Source organism: Somniosus microcephalus, chromosome 20 (assembly GCF_052327205.1).
Source record: "Somniosus microcephalus isolate GS21.2 chromosome 20, FLI_Smic_1.0, whole genome shotgun sequence".
NCBI classification, from domain to species: Eukaryota; Metazoa; Chordata; class Chondrichthyes; order Squaliformes; family Somniosidae; genus Somniosus; species Somniosus microcephalus.
Window position 1 is genome coordinate 42,970,175 of NC_141006.1, and position 25,348 is coordinate 42,995,522.

The window sequence follows — 25,348 nt, forward strand, 5'->3', positions numbered from 1 at the left end:
AAACCTTACATTATTTAAAATACTTAAGTCCTGTAACTATGATAAATATTAAGTCTGCACTATATACTACAAATTGTACTTGGTAGCAAAAGTTCAGGAGGAAGCACTTTACATAAGCATTGGGCGGTTACACTGTAAATAGAACATCTTCATTAGAATTGGAGGATGAGAAATTGTCTGAAACATAAGCAAGTTCTTAGGCCGCGATTTCGCCTACTGAGGCGGGCTAAGTGCGGCCGAGGTAGGTGACGGATGGCCACCCTGCTCATGGTTCCAACCTGCTGTGAGAAGAATTTTCCGTTAATTGGGCTTGTTAAGCCCGCTCTGCGAGGTTCCCAGCCAATTAAAAAGAAGTGAGTCTGATGACCTCATTTGATGACGCGTCATCAGCCGGTTTCCTTAGAGACCATGCCCACATTAATTTTGACAGGTGTGCTGTCGGTGTTCTGCAGCATTGAGCTGCTGCAAACACTGACGAGCACTGCACAAAGGGGCACAGCTGCACCCAGGCTCTCCCATAACTCCCTCTATATGCTTCTAGAGGAAGTCACAGCACACAGGGAGGTTCTCTTCCCTTCCAATGGGCGGAAGAGACCTCCCCAGGGCACCAAAGCAGCCTGGTTGCACATTGCATAGGAGGGCACAAGCAGGGATGTCGTCAGGAGGATCTGGCTGCAGTGGCGCAAACCTTTCAATGATCTCAGTAGATCACGCAACATTACTGCAAAGCCACAGTCAACCTCATCTTGCTGTGCTACTCATCACATCCCCATCACTCTGCCTTCCCCACCCTACTCCTGCACATCCTTACTCACACCAACTTACCTTGCACCTCCACCCATCCCACTCTCTCTATCTGCATCATCACATCCCCATCTCACTAGCTACCCCACACACTCGCCCTCATCCTTGTCCAATAATACCAACTAACAACACACAATGGTAGGCACTTGGGTGTTTTCCTGGACCTGATGGCCTACACCCTAGGGTTTTGAAAGAGGTGGCTATAGAGATAGTGGATGCGTTGGTTGTCATTTTTCAAAATTCCATAGATTCTAGAACTGTTCCCACGGATTGGAAGGTGGCAAATGTAACCCCACTATTTAAGAAAGGAGGGAAGAGAGAAAATAGGGAACTACAGACCAGTTAGCCTGACATCAGTAGTAGGGAAATTGCTAGAATCTATTATTAAGGACGTGGTAACAGGGCACTGAGAAAATAATAATAGGATTGGGCAGAGTCAACACAGATTTATGAAAGGGAAATCATGTATGATGAATCTGTTGGGAGTTTTTTGAGGTGGTAACTAGCAGAATAGATAAGGGGGAATCAGTGGATGTGGTGTATTTGGATTTTCAGAAGGCATTCGATAAGGTGCCACACAAAAGGTTATTAAACAAAATTAGGGCTCGTCGGATTAGGGGTAATATACTAGCATGGATTGGTTAACGGACAGAGAACAGAGAGTAGGAATACACGGGTCATTTTCGGGTTGGCAGGCTGTAACTGGTGGGGTACCGCAAGGATCAGTGCTTGGGTCTCAGCTATTCACAATCTACATCAATGATTTGGATGAGTCGACCAAATGTAATATATCTAAATTTGCTGATGATACATTCCCACCCAGCTCTAAGTTGTGAGGAGGATGCAGAGAGGTTTCAAGGGGATATAGACAGGCTTAGTGAGTGGGCAAGAACATGGCAAATGGAATATAATGTGGAGAAATGTGAAGTTATCCACTTTGGTAGGAAAAATAGAAAAGCAGAGTATTTTTTAAATGGTGAGAGATTGGGAAATGTTGGTGTTCAGAGGGACCTGTGTGTCCTTGTACACGAATCGCTGAAAGTTAACATGCAGGTACAGCAAGCAATTGGGAAAGCAAATGGTATGTTGGCCTTTATTACAAGAGGATTTGAGTATAAGAGTAAAGACGTCTTACTGCAATTATATAGGGCCCTGCTGAGACCACACCTGGAGTATTGTGTACAGTTTTGGTCTCGTTACCTAAGGAAGGATATACTTGCCATAGAGGGAGTGCAACGAAGGTTCACCAGACTGGTACCTGGGATGGGGGATTGTCCTATGAGGAGAGATTGAGTAGACTAGGCCTATATTCTCTAGAGTTTAGAAGAATGAGAGGTGATCTCATTGAAACATACAAAATTCTTACAGGGCTTGACAGGGTCGATGCAGGGAGGATGTTTCCCCTGGCTGGGGAGTCTAGAACCAGGGGTCACATTCTTAAATAAGGGGTCAACCATTTAGGACTGATGAGGAGAAATTTCTTCACTCAGAAGGTGGTGAATCTTTGGAATTCTCTTCCCCAGAGGGCTGTGGAGGCTCAGTCGTTGAGTATATTCAAGACAGAGATTGATTAGATTTTTGAATATTAAGGGAATCAAGGGATATGGGGATAGTTCAAGAAAGAAGATGAGGTAGAAGATCAGCCACGATCTTATTGAATGGCAGAGCAGGCTCGAAGGGCCAAATGGCCGCCTACTGCTCCTATTTCTTATGTTCTTATGTTTCGCCAATGTTCATGTAAAGTTTCTGTTGATGTGTTGCCAAACATTGGAATCTTTATTTTCCACACTTTGCCTCCTTGGACATATCCGTGTGCACCTTTTGGAAGTGGCTTTGTGAGTTGCAGTGAATGGTGAGACATACTCTTACCCCCCGCAATGGTGATGAGTGTGAAAGGAATGGCTTGGGCATTGCAGGGATGCTTTATGGTGATGGTGTGGGGTGGTGCCAACCTGGCGCATCATGTGGCAGCCATTGTCAAGTGAAGTAAATCTGGCCATAGTAAGGCCATCTCTGACTTCCTGAGCAGCATTGTAGTTGGGTGCTGATGCCCTGTGCAGCATCAGGTAATTGTGGAGAAGGTTGGTGGTGTTGGTTATGCTGGTGTGCCTGGTGATGTTGGTGTTGGGTCTGATCGTGGTGGGATTCTGAGGACCAAGGTGAGATTTTTTTCAAACCTGAAACGGATGGCAGCTGAAGTTGAGATGACAGAAGCGATCTGTCAATGGTGAGAGAGGCTGCTCCAAGGAGGTGACGGTGGATAGAGAGTTTACTCCAAACACTTCCAAACTGCATAAAGCTGAAAAGTGTATGCCAAATAACATTGGAAAGTGAGCAGCTGTGAAATGGTAGCTTTTATACCACTTTTGCAACTGTCAACAATTCGGAGGAATGGAGAATCATTGAGAACCCGACATACCTACCTGACCTGATCCCCGCTCGCCGGGAACCTCGTGAAAAAGCTGGTAAAATGGTAAGTACATGGTAAAATGCTGCTTAAGTACCTTTTAACAAGGTACTTAAGTACCTGTTCAGGGATGACAGACCCGACACTTGGGAAACTGACAGGCGGGTTGACCGCGGGACTGTCGCTTTTTTTGATTTTGACAACGGATCTGCCTCTGAACCTGCTCTCTGAACACTGGCCAAATTTCGGCCTTCGTGTTTTGAGAGTTGTGTCCAATAAGGAAATTGCACTGGTGATGCTTTATTTGAAAAGCCTTTTTAGGAAGATTCAAGCATATGGAACCAATCTCACAGCTGCCTTCTGTTAACAGAAAACCGCCTTCGTTAAAGTAGTTGCAATCGCATGGTATTTATGGGATGCTGTCATAAATATGGTGCTTCCCTGTATTTACTGTGTGGGTAATGCCATGCAATTGAGGTGTGGCTGAAAGGAAATTAAATTGCTATAGTACTGAATTGGTTGCTTGCAGTAGGAAATGCTAACCTGTAGAAAATTGAAGTTGTGTTTCAGCATCAAAATGAGCTGTTTTAACATAGAAACATAGAAGATAGGAGCAGGAGTAGGCCATTCGGCCCCTCGAGCCTGCTCCGCCATTTAATGAGATCATGGCTGATCATCCAAATTCAGTACCCTGTTCCTGCTTTCTCCCCATATCCCTTTAGCCTTAAGAAATATATCTAACTCCTTCTTGAATATATTTAATGAATAGGCCTCAACTGCCTTCTGTGGTAGAGAATTCCACAGGTTCACCACTCTCTGGGTGAAGAAATTCCTCCTCATCTCAGTCCTAAATGGCTTACCCCTTATCCTTAGACTGTGACCCCTGGTTCTGGACTCCCCGACCATCGGGAACATCCTTCCTGCATCTAGTCTGTCTAGTCCTGTTAGAATTTTATAAGTTTCAATGAGATGTTTTGTGACTACTTTATGCTGAGGTAGGACATGAGTTTTCCCACCAGATAAAGTCCCAATCTCAATCGAGCTTTTTGGAGAGGTGTCCCTGAACTGTTCTTTGGGAAAGGAAAATTTTAAATAAATTTGATACAAGTTGACATCTGTGCTGTACTTTTTCACTCCGAGGACTTCAGTGCCACTTTGCCAAAAGGTTTTGTCAATACGTACTGCAAAACTTGTATGTGTTTATAAAAAGAAACTTTTAATGCCGAGAGACTTTGACTTACAATAGATGGACAACGACCACTTGCATTTCTATAGCGCCTTTAACGTGGTAACAATGTCCAAGGCCCTTCTCAACTGTACCCTGTTAAAATATATATTGATAATTTTATTAAAATCTGGGATTGTACTGACTCCATTTCCATACATTTGCCTACAAGCTGGGGCGATTGTACTTTCTGTATGTTATCACATTGGATGTACTCCACAAAATCTCATTGCAGTAACACCAGATCACTGATTCAATCCAATTTAAAAGCACCTCAATCAAGTTAAAATGGCTTTGATTTGTTGGTTAGCAGTGAATATTTCTATTTTCTGATGTGCTGGATAGAACATTCCTAGCATTCACGTGGAATATTTTCTAACAAACCTGCAGTAATGATGTCAGAATTTATTAATCGTGCCTAATGCCAAAGATTTTGATGAAACTGACAAACTGGTAGTGGTGCTACCAATTTTGATGGTACAATAATTGACCAAAATCTACTACAAAGCTTCCACATAAATATTTTTTAAAAATTCTTTGATTATAAATAGCAGAAGCTACCAGCGTTCAGTGTGATTGTCTAATCTCAGGATTACAAAGAAAGTTAGAAACTGCTCATGCATTGTCATTCTGGTTTATGTTGTCACGTGAACCCTGAGATTAGATTGCTGCTATGTGAGTACACCCAGGTAGTCATCATTCTTTACTTAATCTGAATCCTAGTATAAATACCTTAATGCATCATTTTCTAGTAATTATATGAAACTTGTAAGACCCTACAGCGCAGTCAATATGAATGGGTCTGTTACTACAACAATTTATGGAAGGATTAAATAATTAACTATCAATATAACAACATTTCAAGCTGAGGAAAATACTGGGCTATGGGGAGAGAGCAAGGCACCGAGGTTAGTTTTGGATTGCTGTAGCAAAGAGCTGACACAAACATGATGGGCTGAATGGCCTTCTGCCATTGTAAACTTCTGTAGTTCCACTTCTGGTTGGGAGGGGTGAAGATTGGGTGCTCAGGAGTGTGAAATTAGAATTATCTTTATTCATACTTGTCTTTTGGTAACTGGGTAGTTGTAAAGTAGTACCTTATGTTTTGTGTCACTTAAGTAATAATATGATACTTGAAGATATCAACTCTTTTTAAATTCCCGCTATCTTTAATTCTTTATAAAATACAACCAGGTAAAGTAGAGAAACATTACTTTCTGCTGTAATACAAATTAAACTATTTTCATCATAATTGTGATTTAAGAACAAGAATTTTAAGAAATAGAGAAAGACCACTTGGCACAACAGGCCCATCCCATTTTAAATTAAATGAAGGTGCAGTGTATTTGAGCAGGACACGTAAGGTGCTGCAGGGGAGTAGAAGGTTGATTTGTCTCCTATGATCCCTTTACTACTATTAACTAGAAGGACGAAAGGAAAAACTGAGTTATCCTGAGCAGCTTTCATACACTTTTCAGATCTACTTGAGATGAACAGGAGGGTTGGGAAGAGGCAGTTTGGGCAGAGTTGGTGTGTAACCTGTGGAGACTAGAGGATGGGAAGAGAGTCTTGAGCTAGGAAAAAGATTAAAATTAAAAGTTTTGAAAAACGACTTCAGTTTTCAACCCACACAAAAAAAACAATGAATTTTACATAACCAGAGCTAGAACATAATTTGAACAGCTGTATGTGGAAAAAATTGAAGCAAATATTCCTGCAAGACATTAATTGGTTGAAGAACATTGCCAAGATTCTTAAAATTTTGTACCAGTCATTGAGAATTCAGTACTGAAATAATGCTTTCTGCTCCACTGGGGATGGGGATGCTGCTGTTCTTGTCAAACTGGCCCACGAAGGAGCTAATGAATCACATTGAGCAGACATTGCACAAGGAAGTAAATTCAGACCTCCATTCATGTTCTGCTGATCATTAATAAAAGATGGGAATGTTCGATATTTGGTCTTTGCAGTCAGTTTAGTTGAAGGAAGTTAGAAGGTGTAAGGTTTGTTGTCTGGAAACCCTGGTTCATTTTGCAAAGTAATTATGGGTAACATTCTGCTGGGAGTGCATATTGCAGAAAACCATGGGTTGGAATTGCACAATTTTGCAAACAGGGCGAAATGTTTACCGTGGCTAACAATGAATTTGCAACCCTGTTCTTGGGTTTGTCCTGAAGTTGCTGACTTCATACTGGGCATGGTTCCATGGGAACTTGCATTATTTATAGTGAATCTTGACTCTGAACATTAGGCTATTCAGGAGGACATCATAGCTGAGCTTCCTGTTCACTTCCACTAGGGAGAGCTGAAACTGCATTTCTAGTCTTGACTTTTTCCCAAGGGCCTGAGGCCAATTGTAGGCAACTTCCGTCATGTGGCAGGAAGTATCTAACTCCCCGCATTACCAAAGATTGAATCTATAACCTCAGTCTGTGACTCAGCTACTTGCTGGATAAACTTGCTGTGCTATTGGGAAGCCCCTGCTTTTAAAAATGGGGATTTTCATTGCATTTTACAGTAAATTAATTTTAATAAACCAAGCTAATTGCCACAAATCTGTTTCCTACATTATGGTGATTACCAGGAGTCTGTTGTAATACAGGAATTAAAATAATGGAAATTTGAAAGTAAATGAAGTCCAAAACTTAAACCTGATTTTGAAAGTATTAAGCATGAATTTGGTAATTTAGCATTTATCTCAGACTTTGCTAATTAACATTAACACTTGACTGAACCTCAACCCTGGCCCACCACTCAACATATCATAAGCCTTAACTTTTGCATTTTTGCTCTTTCACAAGGTTGAGCTATTAACCCTAGAGGATTATAAGCAACTGAAACACAATTTTATTGAAAGATGGATTTTTTTTAACATTTTTAATTGTGATCTCCTTGACCATCCCATTTTGCCCCACTCTCCCTGTCCTGATCTTGACCTATTAACTCTTTTTATAGGTTCAATATTTGGGGGGAAAAAAGGCTAGAAAAAAATAAAACAAGTAAGCATAGGTAGAAAAAAGTTATTTTTGTCTTTTTTTTACTGAGTTGTTTCTTCCTCTTACTGTCCACTATTTGCCAGTTGGAGCATGTTTAGTAAAACGAGACTTTAATTGGCCAAAATCTACTTTAATGCTTTACAGCCAATTTAAATCATAAAATTTGAATATATATGTCTGGAAATGTTTTTCCTCTTTATGTTGCAACAAGCCAGTGAAGTCGCTGAAGCTCTGCACCACTTGGCAGACGAGAAAATACAGTTCTAGTAAACTTTGTCCAGATGGCATGTTTTAATTATGAATAAAAACTTGTGGAAGGTAATTCCTGATTGTAATGTCTGATTTGGTTGCCCCGAGCTGTACTGTGCTAATGAGAATTATGGTACGTAATCTCAGAAGTTGCTTTCTGAATTGCTAGCTGATGGTAGTTTTTAGCACACATTAGGCCCATGATCAAGGTATTGAGCTGCCGTACTTGGGGGCATTTGGTCAAATTGATCATAAATTCCCTATTGTCTGATCAATGCTAAAGATGTCTGGCATGTTGTAATGTGTAGGTTAACTCCACCCTAACCTGAGGGATTGTTTGACCGCCAAAATATCTCTCTCTCCTCACCTTTGTGGAATTTCACCCGTGATGCTGTTCGCACGAGTCATTAATTTTTTTTCATGCATTTCAAACCGATTGCTGCAAATGTTTAAAAAATGGTTTCCCTTTCATTATTTTGAATACAACTTTAAATAGATTCAAAGTAGTAAACTGTAATATTGTAGAAATGTATAAATTCTTCATTTTTATGAATCTGTACTTCTGTGTCTTGCCGTTCAGTTAATTCCTGTGTGTCACAGGAAGTTGAGCAGTCTGCCCTGGGGATAGTTGGAGTATGTTATTAACTGACTACTTTATTAACTGCTTGGCATTTATTTATGTGATCACTGACTGTTAAACAAATAAACAGTAACTATACTCGTTATCTGGTTCACTGGCAAAATTACTGAATGAAAAACTGAGAAGTTAATTGATGGACTTCAATCGAATTGGGATTGAGATGCACTATTGGGGAAACAAGAAGTCAGTCATAGAGGACATACTTTCAGAATCTAAGTTTAATGCAGGAGTAAAATTGTAGAAATGTTAGTGTATTAAAAAGCTGTCCCTTGTGACACTTGAGTGTTTAAAACAAATTAATATATGAGAGATTTTTCTCCTCATACTAAATACTGGGAGCAGATGGACTGTGCTTACACCATTTGATTTTTCCTTCCTGAATCTACTGGTATGGGAAGGAAACATACTGGCTTGTCCTTGTCTTGGTAATTTGACTGCACAACGGCAGTAGCTGACTGTTTAGAAATTGTATTAAAAGTCCTGTTGGTGAGAAAAAGAAAAAAAAGACTTGCATTTATATAGCGCCTTTCATGACCACCGGACATCTCAAAGCGCTTTACAGCAGTGAAGTACTTTTGAAGTATAGTCACTGTTGTAATGTGGGAAATGCAGCAGCCAATTTGCACACAGCAATGTGATAATGACCAGATAATCTGTTTATAGTGATGTTGGTTGAGGGATAAATATTGGCCAGGACACTGGGGATAACTTCTCTGCTCTTTTTCAAAATACAGGAAACTCTTGTTTAAACGGCACCTAAATATCCAGAATTCTCTATTAACCGGCAAAATTCATACTCCGAAAACACCTCAATAACCGGAAATGTTGCCGAGTCCGAGTCTCCCGCGGTGGCCGAGTTAGTCAGTGGGGGTAGTTCTCCAAACTGCCACTACTCGGCTTCTTGGCACTCAGAAGACCGAACACCTCAATAACAGGAGTCTGACTCTTTGTTAAAAATAGTCTCGGTAGATAACCTTCTCCGTCATCTGGAATTTTTAATGAACCGGCACCATCCCGGTCCCGTCGGTGCCGGATACCAGAGAGTTTCCTGTAGTGCCATGGGATCTTTTACGTCCACCCGAGAGAGCAGACGGTGCCTCAGTTTAACGTCTCATCCGAAAGATGGCGCCTCCAATAGGGCAGCACTCCCTTAGCACTGCACTGGGGTGTCAGTGCAGTTATGTGCTCAAGTCCCTGGAGTGGGACTTGAACCCACAACCTTCTGACTCCAAGGCGAGTGTGCTCCCCACTGAGCCACAGCTGACACTGCATGGGACACTAACCATGATTTTGGTGCTGTTTCTTTTTTGCATATTGGAATATCTGTTCATTCTGAATATCAAAACATAGTATGTTAAGAAATCTGATGCTTGTGGCTAAAAATTTAAGGCATTGCATGCAAATGGATACTTTGCTTGTACCCACAGTCAGAAGATAATTCTAGCTGTATATTTTGAAGAACTTGAGTTCTACAACTAAATTCTTGTAGCTTCATCAAAAACATGTGCTGGAAACTAGGCTCTGAGGAACTTAATCCCTATAAGCGATGATTTGAAAGCAGTTGCTGCATACTATGGGCAAAAGTAGTGTCGTGCAGGCTGCAACAGCTCACATTACATCACTGCCTGATAATCTGCTGATGCAGTACGTGCTGATGAGAATGCTTCCAGCACTGCACCCTTTCTGATTTTTGTATGACTGTCTCGGAAATACAAGAATATTAAAGGCTGTCTCATGAGTTGTACAAGAATGAGGGTGCACTAGCTAAAAGCATTTCTTTTGGTTTAGAAATAAATTCTCCAAACATGGATTCCATTTTCATGTCATTGCCACAGGCTGAGAACAAGTGCAAGCCAACAGAACTCTTTGTTTAAAATTTGCATTAATTTGGGAGTCTCACTCATAAGCTATGCTTTCCAAGTTTACTTTAGCTTTGTAATGAATACATTTCTCAAATGTTTTACATAAGGTCTGCAATTAGTAAGAAAAAGTAAAGAATATTTATGTAACAACAAAGTTGTAGAACATATCTCTCAAACAAAACAACACTCCCCAATTTGGCATTAATTCCACCTTGTAGATGACAGATTTAAGATTACACTCATCCCTCAAAGTTGATGGGGAACTCATTAAAAACGTTACCATTAGCTCTCCCACGCTACTGCCCACTGACCATACAGAGCCTGGCGTGCACTTTCTGATGCTTGTTACAGCCCTGGATGGACAATTGCCCTGTGCCACTGCTGTTTAATCTGCCAGCCTCAGTTGGAAGCCTGCTGGTGCCATTCCAGTTTCCCACATGTGGTGTCACCAATCTCCACGTGGGTAGCTGGAATGTTTCTGCATTAGTTTGTGATTAATCCAGCAAATGTTCTTGTTTTATTAAGGACAGGAACCATTGCTGCTAAGTGAAACCCCAGTTTGGCTGTTCAAGGATGGGGAATTATTCCACCCTCTTCCTGCCTTGCTGGAGCACATGAGTTCTTCCCACTCAGCAGAAAGTCTGAAGTGTCAGGATTCTGTTTGAAACATCCTCTGCTGCTGGCTAGAACTAGAACAAGAAGTGCCACTGAATTCTTTTATATAAATCACTGGAGCTTTATAGGGAAGAACGAATCAATAATTCAGTGGTTACGCTCACGCCACTGTCGGAAGGTTTTAGGTTGAAGCCCTGCTCCCCAGACCAGTACATTAAGCTGATGCTTCAGTGTAGTACTGAGGGAGTGCTGCACTGTTGGAGGTGCTGTTTTTCGGATGAGACATTGAATCAAGGCCCAGTCTAGCCTCTCGGGTGGATGTAACAGATGCCGTGCTACTATTTGAAGAAGGGCTGGGGAATTCTCCGTGTTCTGGCCAACAATTTTCCTTCCACCAACACCACCAAAAACAGATGACCTGGTCATTATTTCTGCTGTTTCTGGGACCGTTGGTATGTGCTGCATTTGACTACACTTCAAAAAGTACTTCATTGCCTATAAAGTGCTTTGGGATGTCCTGAGGTTGTGAAAGGCACTATATAAATGCAACTTCTTTCTTTCTTAAATAGAAACAGAAAATGCTGGAAATGCTCAGCTGGTCAGGCAGCATCGGTGGAGCGTGAAGCTGAGTTAATGTTTCACGTCGATGACCTTTCAGAACTGGAAAAAGTTAGAGATGTAACAGGTTTTAAGCCAGTACAGAGGCAGGGAAACGGTGGGGGGGCGGGAGGAAAGAACAAAAGGGGGAAAGGTCTGTGATAGGGTGGAAGGCAGGAGTGATTAAATGACAAAAGGGATGATGGTGCAAGGCAAAAGGGGGTGGTAATGGGACAAGAAAAGAAAAAAAAGATGGGTCTAGAGGAACTGTAAATGACAACAGCAGAATCGTTGGCAGCAGCTGCTGTCTTGAAAAAATGGGAGCAGTGGTTATGATCTGAAATTGTTGAACTCTGTTGTCCGGTACGTTGTAAAGTGCCAAATTGTGAGGTGCTGTTCCTCGAGGTTCATTAGAACAGTGTAGGAGGCCGAGGACAGAGAGATCAGAGTGGGGTGGAGAATTAAAATGACAAGCTTCCAGAAGCTCAGGGTCATGCTTGCGGACTGAATGGAGGTGTTCTGCAAAGCGATCACCCAATCTATGTATGGTCTCCCCAAAACAGCGAATACACCATACTAAAATGAAAGACATACAAATAAATCGCCCTTTCACCTGGAAGTGTAGTGTATGTAACTGTTCTACCTTTAAGAGAACTATTGTATGTAACCGTCCACCTTTAAGAGAACTATTTTAGGTGTGGCACTACTTTATCCTGGCTGCTGTATACTGTAATACCGACGGTGACCACACCGGTATATAAGTGCTGTGGCAGAATTTATTGGGCAGATTCGCCCTGACCTTCGAATAGTAAAGTCCTGTTTAAGTTACTCTTGTAGTCTGTGTATTACTTCGCTATACAACCCACAGACTTTACAGGAAGGAGTGTTTGGGGCCCTGGATGGTGGGAAGGGAGGAGGTTAAAGGGCAGATGTTGCATCTCCTGTGCTTGTATGGGAAGGGGAGGGGTTGTTGGGGGTGATTGAAGAGTGGACCAGGGGGTGGGTCTTGCATGTGACATCATCTAATGACATGGCGTCAGCTTCCATATGTACACTGACTACATCCAGCACGACTTCTCCACCTTCAAATGAGACTGCTTGTCTGATAGTCAGTCTTGGATAAACTGCAATTTACTCCAGTTAAACATTGGGTAGACTGAAGCCATCATCATCTGCCTTCACCACTAACTCCATACCCTTACACTGTTTTCATCCCCTCCCGAGCCATTGTCTCTGGCTGAACCCAAGCTGAGCTTCTAACCCCATATCCTCTGCATCACAAAGACCACCTACTTCCACCTCTGTAACATCGCCTGCCTGCACCCCTACATCGGCCCATCTACTGCCAAAACCCTCACCTGTGTCTTTTTCACCTCCAAGACTCCACTGTTCTAATGCTGCTGTTGCCAGCCTCCCATCCTCTGACCTCTAAACTTCAGCTCATCTAGAACTCTACTGCCCACATCCTATCTCACACCATGTCCTGCTCACCCATCACCACTGTCCTTGATAATCGACATTATCTCCCGGTTCCCCAACACCTCCAAATTGAAGTTTTCATTCTCCTGTTTAATTAGCTTCATGAACTCACCCCCCTCTATCTCTGTAATCTCCTGCAGCCCTACAACCCCCCCCCCCCCCCCCCCCCCCACCACCGATGTTCCCTGTAAGCTGCGTGACTGCGCAGCCAGCTTGCCGGCTTTTCAATAGAAAAACTGCGCATGCGTGGTATTTTGAATGGACCATGCAGCCCATTAAGATACACGGACATAACACCCCCCGCGCACCCGCCCCCCCCCCCCCCCCCTTGAAATCTGCATTTTTCTGACTCTGGCCTCTTGTACCTTTTCCCTACCCTGCCCCACCATTGACGGCTGTGCCTTCAGCTGTTTAGGCCCCATGTTTCCGATCATTCCAGTAATGTTGGGATCCCTACCTCTCTCTACAGCTTCCTCACTTCCTTTTAAGACCCTCCTTAAAACCCACCACTTTGACCAAGCTTTTGGTCGCCTCCTAATAATTCCTCCTTTGGCTTGGTGTCCATATTTGTTCTGATTTATGCCTCTGCGAAGCACCTTGGGGATTTCTTTTAACATTAAAACTACAAGCAGGGACAGGGTACTGAATTTGGATGATCAGCCATGATCGCATTGAATGGCGGAGCAGGCTCAAGGGGCCGAATGGCCTACTGCTGCTCCTATCTTCTATGTTTCTACAATATAAATGCAAATTGTTAATTTTCTACAGTAAACACAAACAAAATCTTTTTTTCTTCTGTGTTGTAGAGTTAAAGCTGGCAACAATCGCAAATTTGCAAGATATGTTTTGATGAAGAAGGGCCTTCAACCCGTTCCACCTTCCCATTACAGTATCTACTGTAGTTGTTTATTGAATAAGCCCTCTATCCTGGCCTCAGCTACTCTTACTGATGATCTGTTCCAGCTGTTAATTATTTTCTGTAAAGAAATACTTCCTAACATCTGTCCTCAATTTGTCCTTCAGAACCTTGAACCTGTGCTCTCTCTTGGTGTCCTGGAGTGTATAAAAATACTGCTTTGTGTTTATTTTCTCTATCCCATTAGATATCCTGTATCTAGTCTGGTCTGTTTTTGAAGCTGAAAAGCCCTAGTTTATCAAGTTGTTTGTCAAGCACTTCACTAACACTGTTGCTCTGAAGTGAACTGACTTGAAGGCCTGCATGGTCTGAGCAGAGCACTGTACTGCTTCAACATGACTTTCTGAAGATTTGAACTCTCATGATTTGGTCACTTTTATTTTCCAGTGCCCAGCTGCAGGTAGATCCCTCTCTTTGTAAGATTTTAGCTGGGTCTTTTGAATCTGCAGTCCTTGTTCACCCCTCTATTTACCCGCACCCCCCCTCCCCCCTCCCTTCTGCCCTCCCCTTCTCCCCACATTTCTGCTAATTTACCTACCTTGCATTGAGAAATTGGGGGGGAATTTTAACCTCTCGAGGACAGGTGGGTTGGGGGCAGGTGGGAGGTAAACATTTTCAAAATCGCAACCGCCTCCATTCCGCCCACTTCCGGTTTTAACGGAAGCAGGTCAGGGCGCGGGCAACCAATCCACTCAGGTGGGTAAGTCAGTAAAAAATCTTATAAGGAGACTGCATGCCTCCATTTTAACAGTAAACATTTTTTTTTTTTTTTAGCCCATGGAGGCTGGGTTTCCCGGGGCTCGGGAATCCTGACAGGTAAAAGGAGGCGAGAAAGGCTGGATCCACGAAGTAAGTGCATTTATAGCACTGCTTGTGGACCAGGGGGAGCAGAAGTGTTTCCCCCAGGCCCAACAAGCTTACTTCTTTACACACTCTGTGATCGGCTGACCCCACCCCCAGGCATCAGCTTTCCTGCTGTCGATCTGGCTGGCTGGCGGGAAACCTGTCTCAAAAATTGAAGACGCCCTGTGGTTAATTTCTGCAGGATGTTCAGGAAACCCGTCCGGAAGTCCCCTCCTGCTCTCGTGGCCCCAAGTAAATATCCGAGCCATTGCTTTATGTATAATAGGAAATGTTGGTGTTCCAGCACAAACCCCAAGGGCACCCGAATCAATTCTTGCCCCCCCCTTTCATTGCTGCCTGACTCCTTTGAACAACTAGCTTTCGTGTCAGCTGTAGCTCAGTGGGTAGCACACTCACCTCTGAGTCAGAAGGTTGTGGGCGCACAAAAAACTAGGCTGCACTGTCAGAAGTGCCGTCTTTCGGATGAGACGTTAAACCGAGGCCCCGTCTGCTCTCTCAGGTGGACGTAAAAGATCCCATGGCGCTATTTTGAAAAAGACCAGGGGAGTTATCCCCGGTGCCCTGGCCAATATTTATCCCTCAACCAACATTACAAAAACAGATTATCTGGTCATTATCACATTGCTGTTTGTGGGAGCTTGCTGTGCGCAAATTGCCTGCCGCGTTTTCCACATTACAACAGTGACTCCATTTCAAAAGTACTTCATTGGCTGTAAAACGCTTTGAGACGTCCAGTGGTCGTGAAAGGCGCTATATAAATGCGAGTCTTTTTTCTTTCATTCCCCTTTAGCCAGTAACTAATCCAAATCCATGCTTTTCACTCTTCTTGAGTGCTGGGCTCTCTTGCTGGCAACCCGCTCCCCGGTGGTCCAGTAGGGCCCCGGTGTGCGCTGCGCTAGGCCCCTCCTTTTAATCTGGGGAGGGAGGCCTGTAATACCGCGGTGCTGTTGCCCGTAGTGCCACGCTATTCAATGGTAGTACCCCAAGAGGGAGGGGGCGTGCTACAGTAGCGCCCCGCCTCCTGCTTGGGGCACTACCATTCAATGTTCGGCATGGGGGCGTTAACTTTTTGCGCCCAGGCATGACCCAATTTTTCCCCCTAGATGTCCTTATTTAGCTGAGTACTGCCTTCATGGAAAAGGTATTTTGCAAATTTTTAAAATTATATTTACAAACATGACATAATTATGTATTCATTGGGCCATAATTTGCTGTAGGAATGAATGTAATGGTGTATGCCATTAGTTAGACTTGTTTTTGCACATTTAGGTTTTTTTATTTTTTGTGTGGCAAGTTGCTGAAAGTGTAAGCTGATCACTTTGTAACAAGGGGGGGAAAAAAGAGACCGAAAGGAAAATGTTACCTTTTTTATATTTTAAAAATCTCCAACAATAATTAAAACCTGAAGACTGAGTCTGCACACTTGTAATTGTTCATTTTCAGTGCCAGAGATGTTGACTGGCAGTAATGAAGACTTACCACATCGTGCAATGAACAAGACTTGACTTTCTGTGGCGAGTTTAGTTCATATCTACTGCGCAAATGCAGCAACTTCACGCCATTCAATGTATTTCAGTGGTGAGGCAGACAGCGAGATGCTGTTGTCGTGAAGCTAACACCAGAGCGTCGCAGCTCGGACAGTAACTTTTGGATTTCCATGTTTAATTGCACATCTGCCCTCGCCTGAAGTTGCTGCAGCATAAATAATGGTGTGGGCCATTAGCCTCACTGTTATTTTGACAGTAAATTATGGCCCAATATTGCTTTGATGAAAATAGCCCATGGTATCTTCTCTCCATACTCTCATATTCCCTTTAATTAAAAACATTTAAATATTTAATTTATGCTGATGCTATTTGGAAGTTGAAAAAGAGCTCGATGTTAAACCAATTTCTCATCCTTCTCTTCCTCATTTTCAAAATTGAATAGCTACATCAATAGCAGTTTCAGAAGTTTTAAAAAAGTGCTAAATGCTTACACTGGGGAAATTGTGTTAAGACTATATAGTAATAAAACTGTAAAGTGGATTCCTACAATGTATTTTAATGTAAAATTGAAGAGTTACGTAAAACCATAGAAATTCCCCATCCTAAATTGAACCTGTTTACAGTATCTTCTTTTTAATATCCATGCCCTTTGTTCTTGCATCTGTTTATTTAAAAAAAACTTGTCATCGCAGTAAACCTTTCCAAATTATTTCTTTTCATCAGACTCTAGTTCCTTTTTTTAAAGAAAAATCTTGTGCGTTGTATACCTGGATAATCATGACTTGTCAGCCTAATGCATGTAGCATATATTCCTCTGCAGTTGGTCAGCATTAAACATGCTTTTGCTGAATAAAGGAGTAGGCATTTAAAAAAAAAAGTTATCTGATTTATTACTGAATTTTGTGTGATAGATTTTCGAGTTTTTTTTGGTTCCCTGCGTAAAATAGCCATTTTGAAATCAATAATGCAGCTAATCACTCTCCAAAAATAACTAAACATGTCACCTCCAGAACATTTTAAAATCATTTGTTGAATTGTTACCAGATTTCAGTGATTTTCAGATTGTAGTCTACTTTTATTTTTTCTTAATTCTTTTTTTCTTTCCTAAACTCCCTCCCCTTTCCTCTCTCTCTAGTTCCGCTTGCCATGCCATTCCTCAGTTCAGTGAATGGGTGCAAGGCCTCTGGGATTGCTCAGTACAATGGACTACTCGGATGCCAATTTGAAAAGCTGTGACTGGCTTATTTGCAATTTCTTCTACGGTGCACTTTTTGCTTCTCCTTCCTGCTGAGAAGGTACTCCTTCCCTCCCATTGATGCCCAGATTGAAATTGAAGTGAGAACCCATCTTGTGGGGAATTCTGTGCACTGAGCTACTCCATGACCTTGTGCCTTGGTAAATCAAAGTGTGAAAGTTTCAACAAACTTGTCAGACTTCAAGTTAACTGCAACCCGAACTAATGTTTCAGTTGTGTCTCGTTCTGCAATAATTTGACATCTGAGTAATGAAGAAGAAATGCTTAAATCAGATTTTCAAAAGCTTTCTTCTCCACATTGGAAAATAGACATGCTGCTAAAACCACCTGTCAATCCATCTGTAGCCTTTTTCTTGTCACTTTAGCCACTCCATGCTTTATCAGGATTTCTTTCAGTGCAAATGGTTTATATACTACCATTGTATCTTTGTTTAGTTTTTCATATGAATACCTGCTGTGGTATGGATTGGAAGACACGTATTGAACTAATATTTGCTGTTGCAGGAGAGGAATGAGTATAAGAGTTGAGGAGAGTAAACTCAATTTTGATCAATGTGATCTGAATAAAAATTGATGTACAGTGCAGAAATTGTTTTTTTTAACTCTTTCTCGCCCCCACTCCACTCCAGTTAATAATGTTTTGCAGTGAGTGCAATAGCACGGAGAACAGTTTGGCGTAGATTGTGCCAATGGTGCAGCCTTTTGTTTCTAGCTTCAATTTCTGCTAGCTAAATTGGGCTGATGTTTGGACATGCAGTGTATGTCCTCTTTAACCTGTAATTCATTAATTTTCACCTCCCCAGTAGTGCTTGGCAGCTATGATTTCATGCACTGAATAGTGTTTCCTGGCACCAAATGTACAGTCAGCAGGGAGCTGGATTAGTTACAGTAAATCTCAGCCTTCCATTTTAGTGTTGGTGCTCAGTATTTCATTTTTAATCAGTGAGTCTTCAATGGAGACTTCAAACCACACTTAACATCCGGTGCAAAGACCTTTGCAGTATTCAAGGCCCAGAACCTGTTCATTCTCTGCCCTTATTTGCCTAAATATAGACAAAAGAAGGGGGTGGGGGAAGCCACAAGGGCAATCAACAACTGGCCGACACCTAAAACCTCACTATGAACTTTGATGACAGTTATCAGACTGAATGAGATTGCCAACTGTTTTCAGAAGACCAAACCAATGGAGCATAAACGGCAATCCAGTGTGCCAGATGTGATGGAGCACAGTAATAAGACTGGAATCTTACAAACTAGTTTTACTTGTTTATACCAACTGTTGACCAATCTATCATTTAATTTTAATTGCAAAACTCATTTCATGAGCACCCCATGATTTACATTGCAAGTCTGTGCCAACCATCTCAACCACTGTTGTACATACTCCTCCTATTCTCGAGGTGCATATCTATGCTCTGTTACATGTGTGTAACTGTGTAATCATATTTCTAGAAGGTTAAGGAGGCTGAATTTGGAATGATACCTGAACTTGGTTAGACTTGCTGCCGTGGAATTTGTTCCAACATTAGACCAACAAGGTGTTGGTGCTGGTGATCCCTCAGGATGATTTAGGACTGTAGAATTAAGAGTTTACGCTGTGGAAAGTCAAGTTTGTGCAGTGTCAACATTCACTATTATCTAAAGCAAAATGTTAAACTGGTTACTTTCCAGTATTTTACACAGCACCTTTGCCCCGAAATCCAGCAATCTGAGTTTATTATCTCTTCACTTTTCTTGGTTTGTCCTATTTAACATAAACAGAATTCCTAAGGATTTACTTGATCTTCAGAGGAATTTAAAAGTTAAATAGTAGACATCTTGGATAACTCACTACATTATCCCATGTATACATTATAAGTTGGAGTGCCTTTGTACAAATGGATTAGAAGGAATGCACTAAAGATTTTTGGCAAACTAAATATGAAATTAGAATGAAAGCAAAATCATATAATCCGCAGATAAGTATATTGTTGATTCAATCAGTTCACACTGACTGAATCAGTGATCCAGTTTCTTTATGCACTGCACATGATATAGATTCAATTCACAACTACATTTCCCATGGAGACAGTAGGGTATTGTAATAGTTAAATGAATGCTGTAATGTTAGGCCATTTTAACCACTCCCCTCTTCTGAAGGTTTCGCCTCTTTGCTGTAGTACTGTTCCGTGAGTGCCCTCCAGTACCTGGTGTGAGTGCCGATTGAGCTCCAGCAATGGGGGAGGCGGCATCACTGCTTAACTCTAATTTGTCTTTGCCTGACGTCCATTCACAGATGCCTCCATTAAATGGTGATCCAGAGCAGACATTTTTTCCGCTCTGCAATGCCAAATGCCCCCATTGCCGCTCTGAATGAAATCAGCAAACTCGGCACAGACTGGGGATTAAATCTGGGACCTCCTTTGTCTGCACTGTTCAGCTACTCGTTCCCTAATCCCGCAGCCATCAGGGAAAGACTTGCACTGCTGAATAAAGAATAAAATGGCCTGCATTGCAAAGATTTGCAAATTCTCATGTCATTCCACTGTGAATCAGAGCTTGCTCATTGTGATTTCGATGGAGTTTGTACTTGTTAGTGCCACACTGATTAAAATGCCGAAAACATTTTTATTTAAAAATAGTTTTGAAACAAATGTGAAATTGAAAACCTGCAAATTATTAGTTGTCCATCAGGTTACTTAATCATTCACCACAGCTCTAGTATACAGATTTGGTTTCCTTAATCCACCTTTTGTTTTGTGTTTTTATTGTTGCTGACCCAGTATGGCACAATTGGCATTCAGGCTGCATATTTCCACCAAAAACTCTTTAATTTTGTGCACACCCAATACCAAGTACCATTTTCTTATCGAAAGATTTAATCCTCATATCTGTGTTGTCTGTCGATATGGGGCTTTGTAAAATGAAGGCAATGGGATCAGATGCCAGACACCTCCGTTCAGTCCGTAAGGGTGACCCCGAGCTTCCGGTCGCCTGTCATTTTAATTCACCGCTCCGTTCCCACTCGGACCTCACCGTCCTTGGCCTCTTGTATTCCACGGAAGCTCAACGTAAACTCGAGGAACAGCACCTCATCTTCCGATTAGGCACTCTGCAGCCTTTCGGACTCGATATCGAGTTCAACAATTTCAGATCATAACCTCGGCCCCTATTTCATTTTTTCTTGTAATTTTTCCACTCTTTTTCCCCCCCCCCCCTTTTCCTTTTGTTTCTCTCTCACACCTGGCAGCTATCTCTTGCCCTGCCAGTACACTTTACACCTAATCTCAGCCTATTACCATCTCATCTACCTTCTAATACCTTTTATTGTCTCTTTTTTACTTCTTTTGTTTCTTTTATTCTTTTGTCCGATCGTAGCCCTGCCTTCGATCTATCTTTTTCCAGTTTTGAAGAAGGGTTCGACCCGAAACGTCAACTCAAATTTCTGTCCACGGATGTTGCCTGACCTGCTGAGTTTTTCCAGCATTTTCTGTTGTTATTCCAGATCGACAGTGTTTGGGACAGTCCACATGTACGTGTGGTGGATTTCAGCTGTGACCACCTTCTAATAGAAGCAAATTGTTGTACTGAAGAGAAGATCTGTTTGTTTATAAATTTAGAGACACTTGAATTGGTGTTAAGATTACATGTTTGAGGACAAGAATGCCTGTTTTTTTCCTCCATGGTGCAGGAGGCCGTTCAAGTGGGGGGAGTGAAAGGGACAGTATAGTCAGGGGAATAGATACTGCTCTCTGCAGCTGTGGCCGAGAGTTCCGAAGGTTGTGTTGCCTGCCCGGTGCCAGGGTTAAAGACACCTCCTCACAGCTGGAGAAGAACTTGGAGTGGGAGGATCGAGTTGTCGTGGTCCACACAGGAACCAATGACATAGGTAGAACTAGGAATGAGGTTCTGCTTAAAAATTAAAAAGCAGAACCTCAAAGGTAATGATCTCTGGATTGTTACCTGAACCATGCGCAAATTGGCACAGGGACAAACAGATTAGAGGTTTAAATGTGTGGCTCAAAAGAATGGTGTGGGAGAAAGGGGTTTCAGTTCGTGGGGCACTGGCACCAGTACTGGGGAAAGAGGGAGCTGTTCTGTTCGGATGGGCTCCACTTAAACCGGGCTGGGACCAGTGCCTTGGCGAACTGAATAACTTTAGGCAGTAGACAGGGCTTTAAACTAATAAAGGGGTGGTGGGAGGATTCAGGTAAGAGTAAATTTAAAAGCAGCGAGAGAAATGTCAAGGCTTTAGAGCAGAGTAGAGTTTTGGGTAAAAATAAGCAGAGTGGGTCAGGAAGGGACAGAGAGAGTAACAAAGGTAATAGGGCATCAGTGACACCAGGGAAAAATAGAAATAAGTCAAAGCTAAAGGCACTATATCTCTGCGCGAAGCATTCGCAACAAAATAGTGAATTAATAGCACATAGAAATTAACAGGTTTGATCTAATAGCCATAACGGAGACGTGGTTGCAAAGTGGCCAAGGTTGGGAACTAAATATTCCAGGATGCTTAACTTTTAGAAGAGATAGGCGAAATGGAGGAGGGGTAGCCCTGATAATAAAAGAGGGGATAAAGACAGTAGAGAGAGTAAGAGGGGATAAAGACAGTAGAGAGAGAAGATCTTCGCTCCACCCAAACTGATTCTACTACTTGATTTTCGGAGCTAAGAAACAGCAAGGGGCAGAAAATATTGGTGGGAGTTGTTTATAGGCCCCCAAACAGTAGTTGTAATGTAGGGCAGAGTATAAATCAGGAAATTAGAGGCGCATGTAACGAGGGTAATACAGTAGTCATGGAGGGCTTTAATCTACATATAGACTGGGCAAACTAAATTTGCAGTAATAGTGTGGAGGACGAATTCATTGAATGTATGCAAGATAGTTTTCTAGATCAGTATGTTGAGGAACCAACTAGGGAACAGGCTATTTTAGAGCTAGTATTGTGCAATGAAAAAGGGTTAATTAATAACCTTGTAGTAAAGGGGCCTTTAGGGAAGAGTGACCATAATATGATAGAATTTTATATTGCGTTTGAAAGTGATTTTGTTAAATCCGAAACTAGGGTCTTAAACCTAAACAAAGCAAACTACGAAGGTATGAGGGGTGAGTTGGCTAAGGTAGATTAGGAAATTACATTAAAAGGTATGATGGTAGATAAGCAATGGCTAGCATTTAAAGAATTAATACATAATTTACAACAAATATACATTCCTTTAAGGCACAAAAACCCCACAGGAAAAGTGGTCCAACCGTGGCTAACAAGAGAAGCTAAAGAAAGTATTAGATTAAAGGAAGAGGCTTATAATGTTGCCAAAAAGAGTAGTAAGCCTGAGGATTGGGAGGAATTTAGAATTCAGCAAAGGAGGACCAAGAAATTGATAAAGGGGAAAATAGAATGAGAGTAAACTAGTGAGAGACATAAAAACAGACTGTAAAAGCTTCTATAAGTATGTAAAAAGGAAAAGATTAGTGAAAGTAAATGTGGGTTCCTTACAGGCTGAGACAGGAAAAATTATAATGGGGAATAAGGAAATGGCAGAGAAATTAAACAAATACTTCGGGCTCAATTTTACCAGCCCTGAGGAGGTGGGTTTAGAGGCGTGTCAGCTGGTAAAATCGGGGGAAAAATGGCATCAGCCACCCAACCCGCCTCCATCCCGCCCCCACACTATTTTTGTGAGTGTCTGTTCAGCCGCTCCCAGACTGACCCGTCTCCAACTGGTGGGGCAGGTAGTTACGAGCCTGTTAACTGCCTCTAATCCTATTTTGATCCAGGTTTCCCATTTTCCTGCCTCTGGCTCCTGTTTCCCGTCTTGTCAGAAACAGTCCTGCTGCAAGGAGTCGAGTTGGTGGAGGACATGATCTGCAGTCATTATTGGTGCAGAACTTTAAACACGCTCCTGTAACATGGCTGGCATTCAAAGGCAACAACTTTGTTGTTGGAGGTTTGGGATAAGATTTTGCAAATCTACTGACCTTGTGACTGGTCAAGCTGACACACATCTGCTGTTTGAACTGATTGGCAATAATTTCAGGCCACTTTGAGTGTGCGCTTGCAAGCTTCTTGCCTCAACTGAAATCTGTAACAATGGGATGGGAACCATTTACATCCTCTCATCCTGGTCGGAGGAAGAACAGCGCGGCTTAGTACTGCCAGATGAACAAGTGACTCAGCACACAGCCTCCTTGGAGGACGGTGAAGAGGATGGGGAGTGACGCCCTGCGGGGCCACATGTGGCCAATCTAGCAGCAGGCGACCACATGGCTGGCCGTCAAACAAGGGATGCACTCATCCATGCCAGATTACGCTTCAACCACAGGTGGCTGGCACATGGAGATGAATATAAGTTCGACATTCTCAAAACCCCAGGCATCATCTGTCCAATAAACGGTGGTTTGCGCTCAGTGTCACCACCATCATTCTACATGGAGATCACCCTGAGCCCTCACTCTTGAACTTCCATTTCCCAGAACACACAGGCCACACTTTAGGTGATCTCAGCAGATCATTAAACCTTTCTCCACACAACCCATGTGCGTCTGCACACAGACCTCGAGCTCACCTCCTCAGCAATTTGCAGCCAAGCTGCCTTGGTTTGCTGAGGAGGCCTCCTCCTTCTGTTTCCAGGGAAGAGGAGCTCCTGATGTCCTCTAACTCTGTCAACAAGAGCATGGGGAGAGCCCCCAAAGAACCTGGGTGTAGCCTTAGTTATTGGGGCTGCTGTTCCTGCAGCTCCCAGCACCTTTAAGGGAAAAAAAGCATTAATATTACTAAGCCAATGATCGGAACAAATCTGGAATCTTTTGTATTTGATAGTCATAATAAATTGATATATTAAAAAATCATAAATATCTTTCTGGAATAATATGAACAGCAATTTCATTTGTTAAATTTTGTTCAGAACAGACGCTGTCAACTCCCCTTTCTATATAATACAGCACCAATCCATTCCATTGACATTTTTCCCAAAGGGGACATGGCCCCTTTAAATTTTCATCCAAACAACGCGTCATCTGACGTGAGAAACTGACAGCCTCCAAGCAATTGCCTGGAGGGACCCGCACATCGGCTGTAACGAAGCCAATCAAGGCAAAGTAGTAAGTTCTGGGAGACGGCAGCCAGGTGCGGATCAGAAAGCCTCCGAGCAGCGGACCCGCACTCAACCCGCCTCCATTAATAAAATTGCAGCCTTTGTGTGTCTTCACGGAAGAAGACTCAAAAAACTCCAGGTTTCGATTTGTGGGACACTGGCACCAGTACTGGGATAAGAGGGAGCTGTTCCGTTTGGACCGGCTTCACTTGAACCATGCTGGGACTAGAGTCCTGGCGAATCGAATAACTAGGGATGTAGAGAGGGCTTTAAACTAAATAGTAGTGGGGGGGCGGTCCAGGTGAGTGGGAATTTAAAAAATCAATGAGAAATGAGAAAGCAATAGAGCAGAATAGAGATGGGGGAAATAAGAACCAGAGTGTGACAGGAAGGGACAGAATGTTTAAAAATAAGAGTGCAACAGAAAATGGGGCCAAAACAAGGAGAAATGGTGAAAAGACAAAGTTAAAATCTCTCTCTCTGAATGCACGCAGCATTCGTAACAAGTTGGATGAGTTGACGGCACAAATAGATACAAATGGGTATGATCTGATCACCATTACAGAGACGGGTTGCAAGGTGACCTGGGCTGCGAACTGAATATTCCAGGGTATTTGACAATTTGGTAGGATAGACAGAAAGGAAAGGGAGGTGGGGTGGCTTTGTTGGTAAAGGATGGGATCAGTGCAGTGGTGAGAAGTGATATTGGCTCAGAAGATCAAGATGTAGAATTGGTTTGGGTGGAGATAAAACATAATAAGGGGAAAAAGTCTCTGGGTGTAGTCTACAGGCCACGAACAGTAGCAATACTGTTGGACAGAGTATAAATCAACAAATAATGGAGGCCTGTTAAAAAGATACGTTAATAATCATGGGTGA

General features: G+C 42.4%; 1 protein-coding gene across 20 annotated transcripts in view; it reads left to right on the forward strand.

The window, feature by feature from the left end:
• Nucleotides 1–25,348, forward strand: part of macf1a (microtubule actin crosslinking factor 1a) — a 628,388-nt gene that overhangs the window by 144,027 nt on the left and 459,013 nt on the right. The window lies entirely within an intron of this gene.